General features: G+C 49.7%; 1 non-coding gene across 1 annotated transcript; it reads left to right on the top strand.

Moving 5' to 3' along the window:
• Positions 1–4,216: 4,216 nt before the first annotated feature.
• Positions 4,217–4,288, top strand: TRNAC-GCA (transfer RNA cysteine (anticodon GCA)). Its single transcript has one exon. It is a non-coding gene; the product is annotated as a tRNA-Cys (tRNA).
• Positions 4,289–23,263: the final 18,975 nt, after the last annotated feature.

The raw sequence follows: 23,263 nt of genomic DNA, 5'->3' as shown, positions 1-23,263 counted from the left end.
ACTGTAGCCTACCAGGCTCCTCTGTCCATGGGATTTTCCAGGCAAGCGTACTGGAGTGGGTTGCCATTTCCTTCTCCAGAGGATCTTCCTGACCCAGGGATCGAATGCGGGTCTCCCACATTGTAGGCAGATGCTTTACCATCTGAGCCACCAGGAAAGTCCGAGACTTAGTAAGCACTTAATAAAAAAGTTAAAAGGCTATGCTTATGAAGAGTTTCTAATGATGTGGAGAAATGCTTTAGATACAATATTATATGAAAAAAAAATCAAGATTTAAAATGGCATTAGAAAGCTACTTCTAACTGTGTATACAACAAATATGAACATGGAGAAAAGACTAGAAAACATAACAATTTTAAGAGAGGTTGTCTTGGGATGATGGAATTCATGGATATTATATCTGTTGCTTTAAATAAATACTTTATTTAAATTCTTCAGTTTCCTAATTCTTTAAAATGAACACACACTACTTTATAAATAGGAAAAAAAAACCCTGTATTTTTGAATTAGAAGCAGCACTGGAAAACTGAATTGCATCAGAATGAAAGAGGAGAAACCCAACTTAACAGAGATTCATAAAAATGACCATAAACCACTGAAAAAAATAAGACAGTTGTGGGTTTGTGTCACAGATTATAACAGATGTGTAACTGGGGGCAGTTCACTTAGATCTCCTTGGGCCTCAGTTTTCACATCTGTAAAATGGGCACCATAATGGGCCCCTTGGGAGCATGCTATGAGATCAACTGAATGTTTTTTATCCTTACTTTTCCTGTCTTCATCCTCCCTGGTCTCTTTCTTTCATCTTTTTCCTGTTCCTTACATTGCTGATTCTTCCTCTCAACATTTGTTAACACAATTTTTTGCAGGCTTGGACTAGCTCCTGGGAGGCAAAGGTAAATCAAACATTTGTTTTTCGTCTTCAAGGAAGGGAAAATGTCCTCAGTGGACCAGAGACAGGCCAGGCTCTCAGGGCCAACCACTTGTCAAGACAGCATGGGAACCCACTCACCTGTGGAACCTGTCTTACATCGGCTGACTTATCTGTATCCACGGAGGGGACTAGCCCATGTGATCCCTCCACTAGCAAGTTCTAAATCCATCATCCTAATTCCACAAAGGATGCTGAGAAGGCTGCAGATGAGGTACATAACCCTGACATCAGATGGACTCGAGAAGGAGCAGACGTCTGACCCAGGCCTGGAAGGGTTAAGTAGGAGCTTAACAGACAAGGAAAGTTCAGGGCAGAGGGGACAGCGTCTTCAAAGGCCTGGGATTTGACCTGCATTGTGAGCAACAGGACTCACTCCGGATGGGGCGGAATATAGGCCGTGCAGTCAGCCTTTGGAGATGGCTAATGGGTAGATGGGGGGCGGGAGTCACATCCCAAAATGCCCTGTGGGTGGGGCTCAGCGGTTAGATCTTTAACCCAGAGGCACCAGGAGCCACCAGGAGAGAGAAAGGAAGCAAGAGCAAGTCTGGGAACGGTTTCATAACACAGGGAGGGCCGTGGGACGTGGTCTGGCGGGGGTGGGGTGGGGTGGTAAACTCTGAAAGATACAGGGAAGGGGGAGTTGACAAAACTGGGTGACTGCCTGGATGTGGGTGGGGCGGGACTGGAGAGAGACTGCCTAGCTCCTGGTGGGAGTGACTGTGGATGGGGATGGTCCCTTCAAAGGCAGGAAAGGCTGGAGGAGGCCAAGGAGGAGGGGGAGAGGGTGGAGGACTGGGAGGAGGAGGATAAAAGACTAGTGAGGAAGAGGAGAAGGGGGATAGGATGGAAGGAGAAGGGGGTGGAGGAGAAGAGGAGGAGGGGAGGGAGGAGGGGAGGAGGGGGAGGGGGAAGGAGGGGGGGAGAGGGGGGAGGAGGGGGAGAAGGGAAGGAGGAGCTATTTCTTCCTTAGAGGGAGGGGGTGAGAGAACTCTGCCCAGAGGGGAATGGAGCCAGGAGCCTTTTCCCCATGCCCTTGGGCGACCTTCCTGCCCTTCTGAGGCCCTGGCAGGCTTAATAAGGGCCTGTGATGTGTGCAGACCATCAATTACGGAGATGAGTTTATTTTGAAGTCCAAGATAGGAATGGTGGTGTCTCGATCAGGTATGTGTTTACACCTCCAGGTCAGAGAAGCCAAAAATAAACACGTTGTCATGGCCTCAGAGGTAAGCCCAGTCGCTAGAAAGGTGCTGTGCTGAGGTCTGCCCTCCAGACTCTGGTCCTGGGGGAAAGGGGGTGGGGGCTATACTCATTTACCGGGCCCCTGCAGTGGGCCAGGCAATGCTGAGAGGCAAAAGTGGAAAAGTGATAGTTGCTCAGTTGTCTCCGACTCTTTGCGACCCCATGGACCATAGCCCACCAGGTTCCTCTGTCCGTGGGATTCTCCAGGCAAGAATACTGGAGTGGGTTGCCATACCCTTCTCTAGGGGATCTTCCCCACCCAGGGACCGAACCTGGGTCTCCTGCTTTGCAGGTAGAATCTGTACCATCTGAGCCACGAGGGAATCTGAGAGGCAAGAATGGTGCAAAGGGGAAGGGGTCCTTCACCCCGGAGACACTTGTCTGGGGGAAGCCGGCAAGACCAGGCAATGACAATGGGATAGAGTCAGTTTTGAGGGCAAGGAGGGACTTGGACTTGGGGCTGGGGGCCCCGGTGGTGGGGGGAACGTCTTTGGCGAGCACTGGAAGAAGGTAGTCTGGGGGAGGTGCTGTGATGGGGTGGGTGGGAAGCTGCCCCTCAACTGTGTTAAGCGTCCTGTGGCTGCTGTAACATGGAACCACAGTCCGGGGAGCTTCAGATGAGAGGGACTTATCCTCTCAAAGTTCCGGGGTTCAGAAGTCCAAAGTCAAGGGGTCAGCAGGGCCGGGCCTCCTCTGAAAACCTAGGGAGCTATCTTTCTTACCTCATTTCAGCTTCTGGTGGGTGCCAGCAGTCCTCAGCTTGTAGATGCGTGCGTGCTCAGTCACTTCAGTTGTGTCCAACTCTTTGAAACCCCATGGACTGTAGCCCGCCAGGCTCCTCTGCCCATGGGATTCTCCAGGCAAGAATACTGGAGGGAGTTGGCTTGTAGAGGCATCACTGCAGCTCCTACATCGTTTACACAGCCTCCTCCCTTGCATCTGTGTTTCTTCTCTTCTTAGAAGATCACCAATCATATTGGATTAAGGTCAATCCTAAACTAGTACAACCTCATCTTTTGTTTGTTTAGAAGGGCAAACATAACTTTAAATTTGCATTAATGTATGTGGTACTTCTTGTTCAAAAGAAATGCATTCGTAATCGACACTCTACAAGGAAGTAGAAAACTTAATTTATATCATCAACGAAAGTGTCACACTAAAGAGAAATTTTCTCCATAGAGACAAAAGTCGAATAGAGGTTCCCAGAGGCTGGGAAAGAAGGGACCAGCAATTACTGCTTAATGGTACCCAGTTCTGTGTGGCCCATGAGAAAGCTGGGCAAATGGAGAGAGGTGATGTTTGCATAACCCTGTGAAAGTACTTAACACTCCTGAATTAGTACAACCTCATCTTCATCACATCTGCAAAGATCCTGTTTGCAAATAAGGTCATATTCACAGGTGCCAGGTAAAGACGACTTCAGCGGGACGACCACGTTCACCCCAGAACAGAAGGGTTCAGTGGGACCCGGACTTCCATCTGAGAGTGGGGAGGGGTGCTGAGCAGACCCAGCTGGAGAGGGGAGGCGGAGGCCAGACCGTGGGGGCCTGCAGGCTAGGCGAAGAACCTTGGCCCCGGATTGCAAGGTCAACAAACACACACCCCCTGTTCATGGAACACAGGTGGGTGAGCCTGAGTGAAAAATCCTTGCAGAATATTGCAGTAGGGGACCTTGGTTTGCATCAGAGGGCTGTCTGAATGCCCAGAAGGTCTCTGGCCTCCTCCTTGCCAATACTAACACTGCAACAGTTAAGGTAGAGAAATGCGGTCAACCCAGCAGCAGCCCCTCTCTCTGGTGTGTGGGATTGCTCTCCTTCTTCCTACAGCAGCTCTGTCTCCGGAAGGCGTTCCCCTCCCTCCAGGGAAGACCCCTGCTTTGTCTGCCGGGCCTGGTTCTCCCTGTCCTCGACCTTCTTGGGCTCTCTGAGTGCAGACCTTTGGGGTCCCTCGGGATGCCTGGCTCCCAAGCTGCATCTCCTCTGAGGAGGCTGGAAGGACAGGATGCTTACTTCTCAATTTCCTGGGTGCCAGGCTTTATGGGCTTCCCTAGTAGCTCAGAGGGTAAAGCATCTGCCTGCAATGCAGGAGACCCAGGTTCGATCCCTGGGTTGGGAAGATCCCCTGGAGAAGGAAATGGCAACTGACTCTAGTATTCTTGCCTGGAGAATCCCATGGACAGAGGGGACTGGCAGGCTACAGTTCATGGGGTTGCAAAGAGTCAGACATGACTGAGTGACTAACACGAGCTATAGGCATTATGCTCAGTGCTTTAAATTCATTTCTGAGTTGAAGGCTCCCAACCACTGTGGGGTGTCTCAGTGGTAAAGAATCCACCTGCTGATGCAAGAGATGCAAGAGATGTGGGTTGGATCCCTGGCTTGAAAAGATCCCCTGGAGGAGGAAATTCATTCAACTCATTCCAGTATTTTTGCCTGGAGAATTTAATTCCATGGACAGAGGAGACTGGTGGGCTACATCCATAGGGTTGCAAAGAGTCAGACAGGACTGAACAACTAAACATACACACACACACACACACACACACACACACACACACACACAAAACCACTGTGGACTTGGTTAGCCTCATGTTAAAGAGGTGGGCGCTGAGGTCCAGAGCAGTTCTGCCGTCAGCCAGGAAGGGTGTGATGGTTAATTTCATGCATCACCTTGGCAAGGCTACGGGGCCTAGTTGTTCAGCTGAACAGCCTAGATGGGACTGTGAAGGTACTTCTTAGGTGTGATTAACATCTGAATTAATGGACTTTACAGACAGAGGAAGACAATACAGATGATCTCACTTATATGTAGAAGTTAAAAGATACTACAGACTAGTGAATGTAAAAAAAGGAAGCAGACTCACAGACAGAGAACAAATTAGTGGTTACCTTTGTGGGCAGGGGCAATAGGGGGTGAGGTATAAACTCCTGGGTGTAAGATAGGCTCAAGGATGTATTACACCAGGTGGGAATCAGAGCCAATATTCTTTAATAACTTTCATGGAAAGCCACCTTTTAAATTGTATAAAAGACTTAAACCAATGGACTTTGAGTAAAGTGGATGGCACTCCATAGTGTGAGTGGACCTTATTCCATCCAAAGATGATGCTCTTTGCTGAAGAGCAAAGACTGAGGTTTGGAGGGGAGAAAAGAATTGTCCTTAAGACTGTGCCCTACGGATCGCCAGTCCAGGTTGGATGCATGGGACAGGGTGCTCGGGGCTGGTGCACTGGGATGAGCCAGAGGGATGGGATGGGGAGGGAGGTGGGAGGGGGGTTCAGGATGGGGAACACATGTACACCCGTGACTGATTCATGTCAATGTATGGCAAAACCACTACAATATTGTAAAGTAATTAGCCTCCAATTAAACTGAATAAATTTATTAAAAAAGAAAACTAAAGTTAATATTAAAAAAAAGACTGTGCCCTAGAAACTTTGCCTGAATAATCTCTCTCTCTCATCTATCTATCTATATAGGATAGCTATATAGATATTGGGCTTCTCTGGTGGCTCAGGTAGTAAAGAATCCGCCTGCAATGCAGGAGACCTGGGCTCAATCCCTCGGTCACAAAGATCCCCCTGGAGGAGGGCATGGCAACCCACTCTGGTATTCTTGCCTGGAGAGTCCCCATGGACAGAGGAGCCTGTTGGTCCCCAGTCCATGGGGTCGCAAAGAGTCGGACACGACTGTGTGACTAAGCACATATAGATATAGATACACTCAGAGATATAGATGTAGCTGTAAACATTTGTATCTTTCTATCTATCCACCAAATTGGTTCTGTGTCTCTGGAGAACCCTGATTTACATAAACAATGAAGCCATGATTTAGATGCTGGGCTTCCTGACCCCAGCTTCCGCCCACCCTCTCCCTTGCAGGTACCCCTGTATGAGATGCACCAGGCACCCTTGGCACACAAGCTGTGCTCCGTGGAGTGGCAGCATTTCAGCATCACCTGGGAGCTGGTTGGAGTGTGCAGTCTAGAAATCAGAATCCGATCAGATGGAGCCAGAGACAGCATCTCAACAAGATCCCAGGTGATGCAGAAGCACACCGCAGTGAGAAACGCCATAGCTGGGAGGGCAGGTCTTTCCTCCTCTCCGGCCAAGCCTTCCACATCCTCACTGTATCAGCCACCTCCTTTGACACGCAGTAGGCAGTTAATCCGGAGAAGGCAATGGCAACCCACTCCAGTACTCGTGCCTGGAAAATCCCAGGGACAGAGGAGCCTGGTAGGCTGCAGTCCATGGGGTCGCAAAGAGTCGGACACGACTGAGCGACTTCACTTTCACTTTTCACTTTCATGCATTGGAGAAAGAAATGGCACACCACTCCAGTGTTCTTGCCTGGAGAATCCCAGGGACAGGGGAGCCTGGTGGGCTGCCGTCTATGGGGTCGCACAGAGTCGGACACAACTGAAGTGACTTAGCAGCAGCAGCAGCAGGCACTTAATCAGTTCTGACTGGCTGATGAGTTGAACTCTGTCCAGCCCCTAATATTTAGAATTTGCCCTTCCAGCCGCTGTATCTTTTATTTCCTCTCCAGATTTCTTTTTTAAAACTGGGGTAAAACACACAGAAGTCTTGCCGATTTAACCATTTTAAGGTCTCCAGTTTAGTGGGGTTAAGTATATCCATACTATTGTGTAACCTCCCACAGCCGTTCATCTTCAGAACTTCTTCATCTTCCCAAACTGAAACTGTCTCGTTAAGCAACTTATTTCTCCTCCCCCAGCCCTGAGCACTCACTGTTCTACTTTCTGCCTATGCGTCTGAATCTAAGTGTCTCATGTAAGTGGAACCATGTAGCATTTGTTTTTTTGTGACCAACTGATGCTTATTTCACTTAGACTAACGACCTCACATTTCATCCAAGTTGTAGCAGGTGTCAAGAGTTTCCCTCTTTTGTAAGGCTGAATTATGCTCCACTGTATGGATAGACCACCTTGTATATCTCCATTCATCTGCTGATGGGTTGTAGGTTGTTTCCCGTCTTTCGCCTATCATGAGTAAGCTGTGAATGTGGATGTGTAAATACTTATTGAGTCTCTACTTTCAGTTCTTTGGGTGTATGTATACCAGACGTGGAACTGCTGGACCATATGGTAATTCTGTGTTTAATGTTGTGAGGAATCCCCATACGGTTTTCCACAGCAGCTGCATCTTTTTACATCCCTACCAGCAGTATACAGGGTTCTCATTTTCCACATCCTTGTCAATATTTGCCATTGTCTGTTTTGTTTTGGTTTTGATAGCGGCTGTTATAATGGGGACAAGGTGATGTCTCACTGTAGTCTTGATTTCAGGCTCCTTTTCACATCTGGTGCCCCAAGAAGGCACTGTGTTTTATTTACCTGCATATTCAGCACTTAAGATCCATCTGGTCAAAGCTATGGTTTTTTCCAGTAGTCATGTACGGATGTGAGAGCTGGACCATAAAGAAGACTGAGGGCCAAAGAACTGATAATTTCAAATTGTGGTGGTAGAGAAGACTCCTGGGAGTCCCTTGGACTGCAAGCAGAGCAAACCAGTCCATCCTAAAGGAAATCAACCCTGAATATTTATTGGAAGGACAGATTTTGAAGCTGAAGCTCCAGTACTTTGGCCACCAAGTGCGAAGAGCTGACTCATCAGAAAAGACCCTGATGCTGGGAAAGATTGAAGGTGGGAGGAGAAGGGGACGACAGAGGATGAGATGGTTGGATGGCATCACCAACTCAGTGGACATGAGTTTGAGCAAACTCTGGGATATAATGAAGGACAGGGGAGCCTGGCGTGCTGCAACCCATGGGGTCGCTAACAGTCAGACATGACTTACCGACTGAACAACAACGGCTGCTGCTGCTAAGTCGCTTCAGTCGTGTCCGACTCTGTGCAACCCCGTAGACGGCAGCCCACCAGGCTCCCCCGTCCCTGGGATCCTCCAGGCAAGAACACTGGAGTGGGTTGCCGGTTCCTTCTCCAATGCATGAAAGTGAAAAGTGAAAGTGAAGTCGCTCAGTCGTGCCTGACTCTTAGGGAGCTCATGGACTGCAGCCTACCAGGCTCCTCCGTCCCTGGGATTTTCCAGGCACGAGTACTGGAGTGGGCGCCATTGCCTTCTCTGTGAACAACAACAACCAGCATTTAATGTCACTCCAAGCAGGTCTCCACTCACAATGTGCTGAATGAATGAGTTCATTGCTTGAGAGATTTGTGGATGAATTCTGTAAACCAAGCTCAGTTTTTAAGCCCTCTCCCTGACGGAACTAATCTGCCCTGCATTTCTTTGCTGCAGTTCCCGCCGTTCCAGATCAGGAGAGCAAACCACATCTGATGCCACCACCCCGGGGACCTGGAGAAGCTAGCTGCAGGGCAGGGCAGCCTGGCCCATTCTCCCTCAAGTCAGTGAGGGCTCACACCAGTGAAGGGCTCTGATTCAGTGAGGGCTTTTTTTTTTACCTGTTGTAATTTTCCCCCAGTGGATCCATAATTTCACCAGCAATTCACAATATTCGGTGGCACGTGTGTCTGTGTGTGTGTGTGTGTGCTGTGGGCGTGATGTACTGTTCCCCGTAGCAACCACCGTGGTTCACAGAGGAGCCAGCACCAGCTTTGCACTCAAACAGGCTGGGATGTGAATTCCAGGGTGGAAACAGCCCTCCGAAGGGGCATCTAACCATTGGGAGGCCTCGGGTTCCTTTTGGCGTGTACAGAGGACACTAGGCCTCTCCGTGTCTGTTGGTCCTGAGGATACTAAATAATAAACATTTATCAGCTGCATCTGTGCCTTATGTATATCAATGCATTTGAGTTGGGTACCTTGATCACCATTTTTCAGATGAGGAAACGGAGGCTCAGAAGGGCGGACCAATGCCCAAGGTCACACAGCTCGAGAGTGGCAGAGCTGGAGTCAAAGCCCTGATGCTGCGGCTCCAGAGCCCACACCCTTGGCCTCTGGGAGGTCCTCTTGGGACAGCAGCAAACCTGTGAGGCAGATGTTGTCAGCGCAAGACTCAGGTTGAGTGACGGCTCAAGTCACCCAGCTGGACCGAGGTTCAACACAGGTGGCTCTGATGCAAAGCTTGAGCTCTTGACACTGCACGGGAACCGTGGTCATGAATGATAACTAGCAGCTAGCTGCCAAGGCTGGGAAATTTTACCCACACTGCTCTTTCACCAGCTTTAAGAAAAGCATCATCATTGAGCCATATGGCCCTGAGCATCCCGGCTGCTCTCCAAGGCCTCTGTGGACGGGGTGGTCCTGCAGGTAAGTCGAGAGCCTTGTTGTGCAGGGAGCCCTCCACTTAGCTGCCCAGGGTTGGGATTATCCCCGCTCCGGCCTGAAGAGCCCTCCCCACCCAACAGTCAGCCACTGCCTCCCTCGCCATCTCCCGCCCTCTGGGGGTTGTCACGGCAACGGCTTGGGCATCTCAAAGGCGTCTCCTTCAATAATCTGGGCCTCTGATCTCCGGCAGGCCTGTAATGAAGGGACAGTTTGTTAGCGCTGACATAAACACTGGGTTACCCGAGCTGTCTATTTCATGTCGTGTAAGAAGTCAGCTCAAGTCGGCCAACAGCCCAGCAAACTGTGAAGATATTTATTTGTTCAGCTTCCTATGGTGAAAACCAATGTTTATGAGGCCAGGATTTTTTTTTTGTAGTCGTTGATTTTTTTTTTTTTTTTTTTTAAGGAAAATATAATGTATCCAAAAGTGATCACGTACATTTCTTTCCTTCAGTTGACCCTGGGCTAAGGCAAATGGAAGACCAATAACAACAGACAGGGGGAGACTGTATTTGCTCCAGACTGTCTGGTTTATGAAGCCCTTTCCTGATTTACGAAGCTCTTTCACTGCTGCTTTGGTGACATGTCAGTTCTGAGAGAAGGCAGGGCATCCACACTTGTCTCCATGGGCAGAGGTGGGGAAGGAAAGCAGAGAGGTTTAGCCACATATCCAAGGTCACACAGCGGATGCATGATGGAGCAGGATAGGAATCCACCGGAGGCTTTCGAGGAAAAAATCCAGTTCTTGCTGCTTTCTGTCCAGTGGTGCTTTCCTGCAAGGCATCCAAGAAACGGAGTATCTTTTACCCAAATTCACAGTTGTAAACAGACAGGGAGTATGTGTCCTCGATCTTTCTGTGGGTTTTTATTATCATCAACTTGATGGTGAATTTTTTTCTAAGAAAGAATTATAAGAGCACCCTCAAAACCAAAAACTTGCTGCTGTTGGTTTTATATTTCTTCTTCTTAGCCAGTCAGCCCCCTTTATCAGGGGTCTGGGGGGGAAAGGGAAGGGTCCAGATTCTAGGAGCTTGGCAGGGCCCAGTGACCACCAGGGCCTCACCCCAAGGTTTGGGGTTCCTCTGTCCACCCTGGGATTCAATCCTGGAGCCCCATTCTACTGTCTGGCAAGGTTCTAGCCCTTGCTCTGGCCTTCTGTGACCATGTGAGGTAGGGCAAGTTTCCTCACCACTCTAAACCGCAGTTTTCTCTTCTGCAAAACAAAGCTGACAATCCCCATCCTTGCCTCATAGGTCAGATTCCTCATGGTAAAGGAGCACTTGCCAAACATCAAATATGTTTAATTCTTGGGCAGCACCGTGATGATGAGGAAAGAGCTCTGGGTCCAGCTCAGAGCTTCTGATTCTGTGTCATCTGAATGGTTTACATCACCTCTTGGGTTTCTGCTCATTCACTGCAAACCCAGAGGTTTCCTGTTCCTGCTGTGAATTTTTTGCATCCATCATTTACAACTCTCTGAGCATATGCACCCATTTGACAGAAGAGGAAAGTGAGGCTTGGCAAGGTCAAGTCACTCAGTCGAGGTTCCTGGGGGTCCTATGTGGCAGATCTGAGATTTGAACCCAGGTTTGAATAGTCTCTCCTTCCGGGCCACCAAATGCCCCTTGGGAGAAGGATGGGAAATGCAACATTTTATCAAAAAGGGATTCACCCACGCTTCTAATTTTCCTCTCCTGCTTCTGCTTCCTCTAACTCTGGAGGCTTCTCTGCCCTCCACCTTTCAGGACCCAGGCCTCCCAACTTCCAGGAGGAAGGCATCCTGGTCTCACCCACCCTCCCCATCTGTCCTCCCTTCCTGGGGCCCAGCCGGGCAAGCAAGGGTGGGGCGGGGCGGCTGGCCAGCCTCATTCCTCCCAGAGCTGCTTTCTGCAGGAGCCCAGTCCCTGACTGTCCCCTGGGGTCAGATCCATCACTCCACTCGATCAGGCCTGCTCAGCGGGAGGGTCAAGTGGCCGGCTGCCGCTGGGCGCTGGGAGCCCATCACAGCCATATTTAATTTAATTAAGGCTGTCAGCACTATTGATTTTGGCAGTTTCAATTACTAGCCTGTTATGGTTTCTGGATCAACTGATCTGTGATGGCGCCTATCAGCAAAGACACACATTGAGGAGAGGGCCCTTCATCTCCTTTAAAACCCGACACATCCTGCCACGGGCTGTAAGTTATGGCTTTTATCCAGTCCTGCGCCCCTTCCCTTCCTCATAATTAATTTCTCATTAGACAGCTCTTTATTGTTTAATTTGTGCAGTTTATAATCAAATTGGGCACATTAATTGTCGTTGAATTTAAGGCTAATGAAAAATAAAGGTTTTCAATAACTTACTCTTCCATTACTCCCGACAAGATAAAATAAAGCCCTCGGAGAAGTGTCAGCTTTTTAAATTATAAATTAGGTTTTTTAAAGAGCATGGGCATTTAAGGAGCAGTTATCACACATTTAGTAATTAAAATCCTATGCTGCAAAACAATTATTAAGATATAATTATGCTGCCTTACTCTTAGGCAGCCCGGCAGCTGGGTGAAGCCTTGATCCTTCATTGTAATGGGGTGGGGGCCTCTGTTGGGTTTGAGGAGAGAAAAGCTACGTGGGCAAACTGGGGAGCCAGGAGGTGTCCTGTGCTTTTGATTGAAATTATTTGATCAGAGGAGGCAGGTATTGAAGGGGCGCCCACTCCTGAGTCTTTCGGGTCTTTGAAAGGCTGTCCAGGGCCCATGGGTGTGCCCGGCCTGGGCTGAGTCCTAGAGGCATAGCCACCAAGTAGACATGGCCGGACTGACAGACACACAGACAAAGGGACACACAGGTTGGCAGGGAGTGAACGAGGGAGGAAGTGGTCAGACTCACCTGCAGGGTGACTAAGACCACCCGTGGGGGCAGTCAGATCCACCTGTGGAGAGGGTCAGATGCACCTGTGAGGGTGATGAGATCCACATGTGGGGGTGTTCAGATCTGGCTGTGGAGGAGTCAGGTTTACCCGTGTGGGTGTTCAGATCTACTTATGGGGGGTTAGGTTCACCTGTGTGGGTGTTCAGATCTACTTATGGGGGGTCAGGTGAGATCTACTTATGGGGGGTCAGGTTCACCTGTGTGGGTGTTCAGATCTAGCTATGGGGGGGTCAGGTTCACCTGTGTGGGTGTTCAGATCTAGCTATGGGGGGGTCAGGTTCACCTGTGTGGATGTTCAGATCTAGCTATGCGGAGGTCAGGTTAACCTGTGTGGGTGTTCAGATCTAGCTATGGGGGGGGTCAGGTTCACCTGTGGGGGTGTTCAGATCTAGCTGTGGGGGGGTCAGGTTCACCTGTAAGGATGTTCAGATGTACTTATGGGGGGTCAGGTTCACCTATGGGGGTGTTCAGATCTAGCTGTGGGGGGGTCAGGTTCACCTGTAAGGATGTTCAGATGTACTTATGGGGGGTCAGGTTCACCTATGGGGGTGTTCAGATCTACCTACGGGGGGCGGTGATCAGATCTATCTGAGGGGTGAACTGGATTCTCTTGTGTGGGTGTCTAGGTAGGGTTTCCTAGTGGAGGTAATAACTTGAGAGGTAAAAGTCTTCACTGCTCAGAGAGTGAGGGGGGCCTTGTAGGGAGGGGTCCCAGTGTGAAGAGGCTGGTGGCAGACGACATGGCTGTTCCTTCACAGGAGAGAGTGATCTGTAGGTGGGGCAGAAAGTGTAGGGCCTGGAGGTCACCACGGAAGGGCCAAGACTGCGGGGACTCTGCGGGTGTGTGTTGGAGGGGGCAGTGGTGTTTTAATGACCAGATACCAAATAGAACCCTGCAGGTGAGTGCCTGCTGTGTGCCAGTCACTCTGCTAAGCCCTGTCGTAACATTACCTCATCTAATCCACCCATGTTCCTCAGGGAATATGCTCCCATTTTTCATACAAGGAAACTGAAACCGTTGGAGGTCAAGCCTACATGGCTCTTGGGCGGCAGCGTTAGATTTAAACCCAGACCTCCTTTGCACTCCACTAATTTGCACCAGCAGCTCCATGAGTGCCTATCATGTGCTGGGAACCATGGCAGTGGTTGCAAGAGAAATAGGCGAGGTAGACAAGATGCAGGGCTTCCCTGCAGCTTTAGGCACTAAAGAACCTGCCTGCCAATGCAGGAGATGCAAGAGACTTGGGTTCGATCCCTGGGTCAGGAAGTTTCCCTGGAGGAGGGTATGGCAACCTACCCCGGTGTTGTTGCCTGGAGAATCCCATGGACAGAGGAGCCTGGCGGGCTATAGTCCATGGGGTCGCAAAGGGTTGGATATGACTGAAGCGGCTTAGCACGCACACATGTAGACAAGGTCCAGCGATGTGTGGGATCTGGTGTGTCCACTCAAATCCAAGAGGATGCAACATGACATGACAAGGGGGACACATCAAAGGTGGGCTTTGTCCTAAACATAGCACTAAAGAACCTACTTGTTCCAACTCTCACTGCTGGATTTATGCTTTGGAAAGAGATTTACACACTCACTTGCTTAGCACCACTGAGCCAGCCCTCGGGCCAGAGGTGAGCAGTAAAAGAGAGGAGGTTGATGTTCTACCAGCAAAGCAGACTTGAATGGAGAAGCTTCCAGAAAGAAGCGTGAGGCTTCACAGAGCAGGCTTTGGGCTCATAGGAGTCCCTGGGAGAGAAGTCAGCAGTGACCTCCCTGAAAAGTGACCTTTAAGCTGTAACACCAGGAATCAGCAGGAGACTCAATGACAAACCCACAGGAGTCAATTGATAACTCCATCCCACGACAGAGGGAGGGCCCGGGGAATTCCAGGGCCTCAGGCAAACCACTCACCCTGTTTGCGCCTTAGTTTCCTCATGTGTAGAAATGAGAGTGACCAGCCACTCTAGAGGATCCTTCAGGTCCCTGAGCCTGTGGGGTGGGGTCTTTAAAGGTCTGTAAGACTCCTGGGCTGAAGGACTGGGAATTGCTTTGAAAATGGCTGTCTATCGGTCCCCACCGTCCCCACCCAAATTCCTGATGTTGTCTGTCTTGGGGACATCTGAGAGTATCCACCTGAAAAACCAATTCTTCCCTCCTTCCAGGACTGCCATACGCAGTCAAATAAAGGCCTTGCCTCTCCACCTCCAAAGAATCTGCGTGCCAGTGCAGGAGATGCAAGAGCCGCAGGTTCAGTCCTTGGGTCGGGAAGATCCCCTGGAGTAGAAAGAGTCAACCCAACCCAATATTTTTGCCTGGGAAATTCCACGGACAGAGGAGCCTGGTGGGCTATAGTCCACGGGGTGGCAAAGAGTCAGACTTAGTGACTAAACACACACACCCACACTTCTCCATCTCCATGCTGAAAGGCCTGTTGCCAGGCCAGCTCTTCTGTTTCCAAACAAGCAGTCAACAAATTCCTCACATCACTTTGACAGCTGGAGCTTGTCTGCCTCACCTATCTCTCCTGCAACCCCTGCTGTGGTTCCCTGCATGCAGTAGGAGCTCATGGAGCAGCTGGTGCAAAGTGGTGGCATGTGAAGGGGGTCTGGGGCGGGGATGAGCCCCAGGACTTATGGTGCCCTTAGCTCTGCACCTGGGACAGACAGACAAAGCATCTTCCACTCTCTAACTAGTTTATCCTCAAAAGTGCACCCAGAGTTAGAGATTTTGCTCCCATTCTACAGATGAGGAGACTGAGGTCAGGGGGTTTCGGGAAAGGGAATGCTGGTCGATCCAGTCCTCCCTATAATACTGTCCATTCCATGACCCAGGAGCCCAATACGAGGTCCCCGTGAGAAATTTCTATTAGAGGTGGTAGTAAAAGCTCTCTTCTGAAAGGAATGCTTTGTTTCCAATAAACATCCACCTTCAATTCCCAGGCACAGCAGCTCCCAGACGGTGGAGACGTCTCCCCTGTCCTTTGGAGATGGAAATCCAGTACCTCATGGACATTCTATACGGGGTTTAAATTTCCTCAAAATGCTCCACAAAGAAAGCTATCAAACAAGTAGAACTCTTTCGTGGTCTGCGACGCTTATAACTGGTCCAGTTGGAGAATGTCCTAGTGTCCTCACAGAGAATGTGAAGATGCTCCTGCCCTCTGTGGGAGACAGTTCCTATAATAAAATGTGGTGACCCACCCAGAGGTCCAGCCTTGTGAAAGGCCTCGACTCTGCTATAAGTGGTGCCAACAGCTGCCAGTCAGCAAGCCCTCCCGAGCGCCCAGCACAGAGGTGAGACACCTGCTCGGGGTTAGCTGGATTCTTGGAGGTGGTGCTGCAGCCCATCTTCCTCGTAACCCCCTGACCTCAGATAAATCAATGGAGACTCATAGGGAAAGGGTCTCCAGCCACATCCCACTATTTGGCATGAGGCAGAGTTGGGGTGGGGGCGTATCAGGTGGCACTTGGGGTAAACAACCTGACTGCCAATTCAGGAGACTCAAGAGACATGGGTTCGATCCCTGGGTTGGGAAGATCCCCTAGAGGAGGACACGGTAACCTGTTCCCATATTCTAGCTTGGAGAATCCCATGGACAGAGGAGCCTGGCAGGCTATAGTCCATGGGGCTGCAAAGAGTCAGACACGATTGAAGTGACTTAGCATGCATGTTTGCCTTAAGTTGTTTCTTGTGTCTCGGGATGTTAGCCGATTCATTGGAAAAGACTCCAATGCTGGGAAAGATTGAAGGCAAAAGGAGAAGAGGGTGGCAGAGGATGTGATGATTAGAGAGCATCACTGACTCAATGGACATGAATTTGAGCAAACTCCAGGAGATGTGAAGGACAGGGAAGGCTGGCATGCTGCAGTCCACGGGGTTGGAAAGAGTGGGACTTGATTTAGTGACTGAACAACCACAGAGCTGGGATTGGGGTCTAAACCCAGACTCTACGTGACACCACAAGGACTTCAGACTCACAGCAACTGGGAGATAATAAATATAGGTTGTTTTAAGCCACTAAGATTGTAGCAATATTGTTACACAACAGTAGATAACGAACACAATGACAATCCTCTGTGGGTCTGTCAATTTCTGCACATCTGACTATCGGAAGTACAGATGGCCTTTGTTTCACGTTATCTTTTCAAAGATGTTTGTAGGCAAACAGTTTTGGAAGACAAAGAGGGTCTGCCTCCCAAGCAGAGGGCAGATCTGTTTATCATCTGCTATGATGAAGATAAACATCTCCCTCTGGGGCAAAGTTTGGGCAGGTTTGCTTGCAGCTAGTTAGAAAATATTTGGGCTCCCTAAGCTTGGGATTCTTTTAGTGCAGTGCAACCCACTGCCCATGAAGTAATTTCTTGGCCCTGTTGCATCACCCTGTGGGAACTGGGGGCTTGGGAAAATGGTTCGGGAAAATGATGATGCCCTGGTTATGGTGATCATTGTCAGTAATACACCACTCACTGTCTGACCCAAGAGCCTCATGGCTTCTGCCAACATCCATGAAACTGTGATAGGCTAACTCATTAGCTGGCAAGCAGTTAAAATCCCAGACCCTTCACTGTCCCTAGCAAAGGAGTGACATGACCTTATTTGCATTTTTTAAAAGCTCTCTTGGGCTGCTGTGTAGAGGAAACAGGCAGGCAAGAATGGAAACAAGGATAAAAAGTAGGAGTTTCCACAATCATCCAGGCAGGAGCCCATGGGGGTGCTATGGGCTGAATATTTCTGTTCTTCCCAATCATATGCTGAAACCCTAACCCCCATTGTGATACTATAAGGAGGTGGAGCTTTGGGGAGGCAATTAGGCTTGGATGAGAGTATGAGGATGGGGCCCCATGATGGAATTAGTGTCCTTATAGGAAAAGGAAGTGTATGCATGCTCAGTCATGTCTGATGCTTTGCGACCCATGGACTGTAGCCCGCCAGACTCCTCTGTCATAGGATTCTCCAGGCAAGAATACTGGAGGTGTTTGCCATATTCTACTCCAGGGGATCTTCCCCACCCAGAGATCAGACTCCCATCTCTAGAGTCTCCTGCATTGACAAGTGGATTCTTTTACCACTGAGCCACCTGGGAAGCCCCATAGGAAGAGGAAGAGACCCCAGAAATCTGTCTTTTTCTGCTGGTGAGAAGGTGGCTGTCTATAAGCCAGGAAGGGCTCTCACCAGGAACCAACTCAACCAGAGCCTTGATCTTGGAATTCCCAGCCTCTAGAACCATAAGAAATATATATATATATATATATATGTTTAAACACTCCAGTCTACAATATTTTGTTGTGGCAGCCAGTGCTCACTGAGACAAGGAGCTTGGACCAGGGCTGAACTGGTGAAGATGGTGATGTGATCTTTGGAGGAAAGTCTGGCTAATTACTGAGGGGTGAAGAAACGGGAGGGAGGGCTCAGGGACACTACTGCATATTTGGCCTGTTCATGGAGTGAAGGTAGCTCTGTTGGTTAAGATGAGGATGGAGGGGACAAGCAGAAGGGGTAAGAAGAAACTGTTTGGTTTCGGACATGTTAGATAGGAGATGCCCATTAGACATATAAGGGAGCAGATGGGTATATGAGTCTTGAGCTCAAGAGAGGGATGGAAAGAGACATGCACGAGAATGCAGATAGGAGAAAGGGGAGAGATGAAAAGAAGCTTTGGGATGGACCTTTGGGGTCTCCAGCATGGGAGAGTTTGGCTCACAGGTCAGTCAAGTTCAAAGGAAGGCCCTGAGCACTGACCAAGAGGAACGAAGGCCTATGTCAGAGGCAGAAAGCCGCTTGCCAGGCCAGGCATTTCCACTCTTGTTTCTGGCTTATGGGGAGGTCCAAGGATTCTTGGACAAGGGTCCCTGAAAAATAGAGGAACTTTGGGGCTTAGAGAAGCAAGTTGCCAACCAGTATGAAAGTATTCTGCTAGTTAAACAACCAGAATAATCACCCTAGAGTCCACTGAATATCACCTACCACCAAGACCCCTCGGCAGGGGTGACCTGGGCTCCCCCCAGTTTCTTGATCTTCCTCCCAGCAGGATACCGGCTTGATTGCCAACTGGTCACTGCTTCCAGCTCCTGAATTTTCATTAAAATCCTGGGCCTCTCCCCAGAGCTCAAAAGGGCTCCGATTAATTACAGGCAAATGTTGGCTCTCCCCCCGGAAATCTGCCGCCCTAGCCTGGCTCCATCCCCTATGATTTTATTAAAATCCACCTTGCCAGCCAGGGCCCTGAGATTTATGACCACAGCTAATAGGCTGCCTCCCCACGAGACATAAATCTGGGGCCTTCCCAGGGAACTGCTCGCTGCTAAGAGGCCGGTTAATTGTTCCACCTAGAGGGTTCCATGGAGGAATGTTCAATTAGGCCTCTCAGAAAATTTGGAGCATTAAATAAGGTGAACAGGGATTTGGGCTCCATTATTTTCTGAGAAACAGCCCTTTCTTGCTCCCTTGGCCAGTTGCAGGCCCTTGGGCCTCCTCTGGCTTTTCTCAGGCCAGGAGTCATTCTCAAGGGTCATGGAGCAGTCCTCTCCATCGTCAGTTAGAAACAAGGGAGCCCCAGGATTTATCATCCTACAGAAGTCCTTGGAACTTTCTTACCCAAAGTCAACTGCTGAGTGGCCTCCGTGCATCCTTAGTGAGTCATCTCAACTCTTAGGGCTCCCATTTCCCTTCCTCTAAGATGCGGTAACGCTGGTTGCTCCATCTGCCTTACAGGGATGCTGGAGCATCAGTTCATTCATTCGTTCATTCTACCACTATTGGCTGAGTCATCAGCACAGTAAGGTATTAGCTTCCTAGGTGCCAGGGAATGTGCTGGGTCTGGGGCTAGAGGGAGAAAAACTCAAGGTCCTGCTCTCCTTCGAGGATCTCACAGTCTTGATGGATGGCAGATGAACAGACCCTGAAGAAGTGGACCGGACAACACCATGCTAGAGGCTTTGGGATTGGTGGGTAGGAGCCCTAAAGGGGTCACCTAGCTAGCCAGAAGGTGGCATCAGTCAGGGAAGACTTCCTGGAAGAGGAGATAGGAATTGCATGCTTATGTTGTGCCTCAGCATGGCTGAGTTCCCCCAGGGCATCACCCCAGGGCATCCCATGGCAACATTTCTTTCTCAGAGGTTTATTTGTTAGCACACTTTGGGAATACCTTGCTGTTACTCTAGACTGACAACCACAGGTAAGGGGTCTACTGCTGTAGATTAAGAACTTGGAGTTCAAAGAGGGTAACAGGTCCACAATCACCCAGCTGGTAGATGGTGGAGCAGATGGTGAACTGGGGCTGACAACTCTGCAAAATGTGTGTTCAAACCAGGGTACTCTAGGCACCCTGGCCCATAGCCTGGCGAAGAGCTGGCGGTGATGGCCACAGACCCCAGATCCCATCCTCATCTGGGTTCTACCTGTGAGAGAGGCTTTCCAAGTCTCTGCTTCTGGAGACCTGAATTCTGGCAAGGCCTTCATTTATCCACACTTCTTTGCCTGAGCCCAGCTGTGACCTTGGTCTGGCCCCCTAGGCTACACAGTCCCTAGTCAGTGGAAAGAAAACCTCCTTCTCTCTCTCTTCCAGGGTGGATCAATCCCCCAGGTTTCTGGAGCTTGACCCCCAAATGGGTCTGGAATCACGGCTGAGCCGCCGCCAGTGGATCCCTGGGTATACCGTGTGTGTGCTCAGACACTCCGTTGTGTCCGATTCTCTGCGACCCCATGGACAGTAGCCCACCAGGCTCCTCTGTCCATGGGATTCTCTCAGCAAGAATACTGGAGTGGGTTGCCATTTCCTCCTCCAGGGGATCTTCCTGACCTAGGGATCAAACTCACAAGTCCAGAGTCTCCTGCATTGGCAGGCAGATTCTTTACCACTAGTGCCCCCTGGGAAGAAGCCCTGTGTATACACCACCCACCCTGGAAGCTGTCTCCTGATTAAATCTTTGAATCGCCATACACAAAAAATACCACCTCTTTCCTGTTGAACCATAACTGGTATGAACACCAAATAAAATATAGACTGAAAAATGTCCCCTAGGTTTAGATTCAAATGATGAGAACACCAGTTCCAACATTATTTGGGTCAGTGAGCTTTGGACTTCTGCTTTGAGGCTGAATATTTTTCCCAGTCTCACCTAACTCATTGACAAGAACATCATGCACAGGCGGCTCATTCTTTAAACCCAATCCCTGCTCCTTAACGAAAACAACTTGCAAAGTGGAAGGGCGCTCAGCAGGGTGCTGCTCCTCCTAGTGATCTCGCTTCACCCACTTTGCCTTCTGCACCTCGGTTTCCTCATCTATCACGGGGAACAAAACAAGCACCCTCCGAAGATGGGTTTGGGGCTGTGTGGTGAAACATGTTGGGAAAATACTTTGCAAACTGCAAAGTGCCACAAGAACAGGAGGGATTATCATAATGCTTTACATTTTTATTTTTAACCTGCATGAAATTCTGGAAACTGTTGGCTGCCAAGAAATGCTAAGCTGTAGTTTATGTTCCACGGGGAAATCGGGTTTATTTTAAGTGGGGAATTGCATGGTGTGCAGTTTATTTATCTGGGAAACATGGTTGGATCCAAGGCAGCCCCAGTCACCCGGCTCTCAACTTGGCATTGCCCCTGTGTTTGCTCCAACCAATCGTCTGTTCACAGTGGAGACACTTTCCAGAATCTGGGAACAAGGCTGTTTTCACCAAGGTCACTGCCTCCCTTACCCCCTCACCTGCAGGGTCAGGCAGCCTGCCCCATACTTAAGTGTGTGTGCACGCTGTGTTGCATCTGATTCTCTGTGACCCCATGGACTGTAGTCCGCCAGGCTCCTCTGTCCATGGAATTCTCCAGGCAAGAGAATGCTGGCGTGGGTTGCCATTTCCTTCTCCGGGGGATCTTCCTGACCTAGGGATTGAACCCGTGTTTCCTGCATTGACAGGCAGCTTCTTGAACACTGTGCCACCTGGGAAGACAAACTTAGCCCCCCTACAAATACAACCGTCACTTTTCACACCTGAAGGGGTGTGGCTGCTGGATTCATTAACACAAATAACAACAGACGATTTTCCCAGCTGGCCCGCAGTGAATGGAGAGGTTCTGGGACCTGATCCTCCTTTGGGAGGGGTCCCTCATTCCCCACCATTGGAGAGGGAGCGTTGGTGGCCCAGGCTCTCTCCTGAGTCCTTCTTCAGACAGGCCCTCGGCTAGAGATCCATCTTGCTCAAAGGGAGGAAGAAGGAGAAGGAAGCCCCAGTGCAGGAAGGGGCCTGATCTATTTAAAGGGCCACCCCTCCTCCTGGGTCCCTCTCCTGAGCCTGTAGGGTATTAATAACTCAGTGCTTCCAGGTCTTGCTTCCCTCCCTCTCTCTGTCTGCACATGAATCTGTTTCCCAGGGAACTGGACCTGTGACAAACCCTAAAAACAGCTGACCCATTTCAGAGATGAGACAACTGAGGCATAGAGTATGAGTACATAAATATATGGTTCAACCTCCTTTTTTCAACAGAAGTGGGATAAAATATACTCATCTGAAACGTACCTTTTTTGGTTATCTTGAGTATTTTCCATACCAAAACACACATTGAGCCAACTTACTACTTTAAACAACTTTTAACGTTCTCCACTAACAGAGATTTATGTTGCTTCTAGCTTTTGCCATTTCAGATAAGACTGGAGAAAAACCTTGCTCATAACTGGTGGTGCCAGAGGGGAAGGTATAGGGGGAGAGGCAAGATAGGTGAAGGGGATTAAGAGGTACAAATGTCCAGCTATAAAGTAAATAAGTCACAGGGATGAGATGTACAGCATAGTGAATATAGTCAACAATATTGTCATACCTCTGTATGGCAAGCTATGGTAATAAGACTTACCGTAGTAATAATTTCATACTGCACAAAAATACCCAATCACCATGATGTACAGCTGAAACTAATATGATATAATGTATATATGTTTATGTGTACTCCGTCACTCAGTTGTGTTTGGCTCTTTGAGACTCTTGTGGACAGTAGCCCATCAGGCTTCTCAGTCCATGGGATTTTCCAGGCAAGAATACTGGAGTGGGTTACCATTTCCTGCTCCAAGGGGTCTTTCCAACCCTGGGATAGAACTTGCGTCTTCTGAACTGGCAGGTGGATTCTTTATCACTGATCCAGCTGGGAAGCCCAACATGATATAACATGCTAGGTCAAATTTACTTCTATAAAAAAGAAAAAGAAGTTAAGACACTCACATGAGGTCCCACAGCCGGAAATCAGCAGAGCTGGGATTGGAACCAAGAGCTTCTGGCCCCCAGGGAGGTGTGCTGAGCACTCAGCTTCGGTGGTGGTAGTTTGGTCGCTAAGTCAGGTCCGACTCTTGCAAGAGTCCATGGACTGTAGCCTGCCGGGCTCCTCTGACCGTGGGATTCTCCAGGCAAGAATACTGGAGTGGGTTGCCATTTCCTTCTCCAGGGGATCTTCCCGACCCAGGGATCGAACCCAGGTCTCCTGCATTGCAGGCAGATTCTTTCCGGCATCAGTGGAGACCCACTGTGTGCCCGCATGGTGTGGCCCACCCCCAGCCCACCAGATACATGGGCCTCCCGTGCACAGGGAAGCCTGGCACGTGGTGAAGGCAGCTTGGGTGGCAGTGCTGACCACACGGCCGCTCTGCGGGCCTCCCATTCTTCCCTCCCCGCGCCTCCCTGCAGTGCCCACGGCTCCTGGTAACAGACCTGCCACCTTGGCCTAGACCACGAGGCTCCTGGCGCCCCTGCCAGAGGGGAGGGATGGGACACCCCTTGTCAGTCCACGGGGACTCTGATGATGAAGACGCGGTCCCTGCAGACCCACGGCTCACATCATCTCTGGGGAGACTGATAATGTCAACAGTTCTGCTTCCCAAACTTGATGCCAGTGCTGTGTACCGGAACACAGAGGAAGGACTAGTCCCTGCCCTCTGTCCCG

The sequence above is a fragment of the Odocoileus virginianus genome, chromosome 29 (genome assembly GCF_023699985.2).
Source record: "Odocoileus virginianus isolate 20LAN1187 ecotype Illinois chromosome 29, Ovbor_1.2, whole genome shotgun sequence".
Lineage (NCBI taxonomy): Eukaryota > Metazoa > Chordata > Mammalia > Artiodactyla > Cervidae > Odocoileus > Odocoileus virginianus.
Note: the sequence above shows the minus strand (reverse complement) of the source record. Positions and strands in the feature narration are given on the sequence as shown.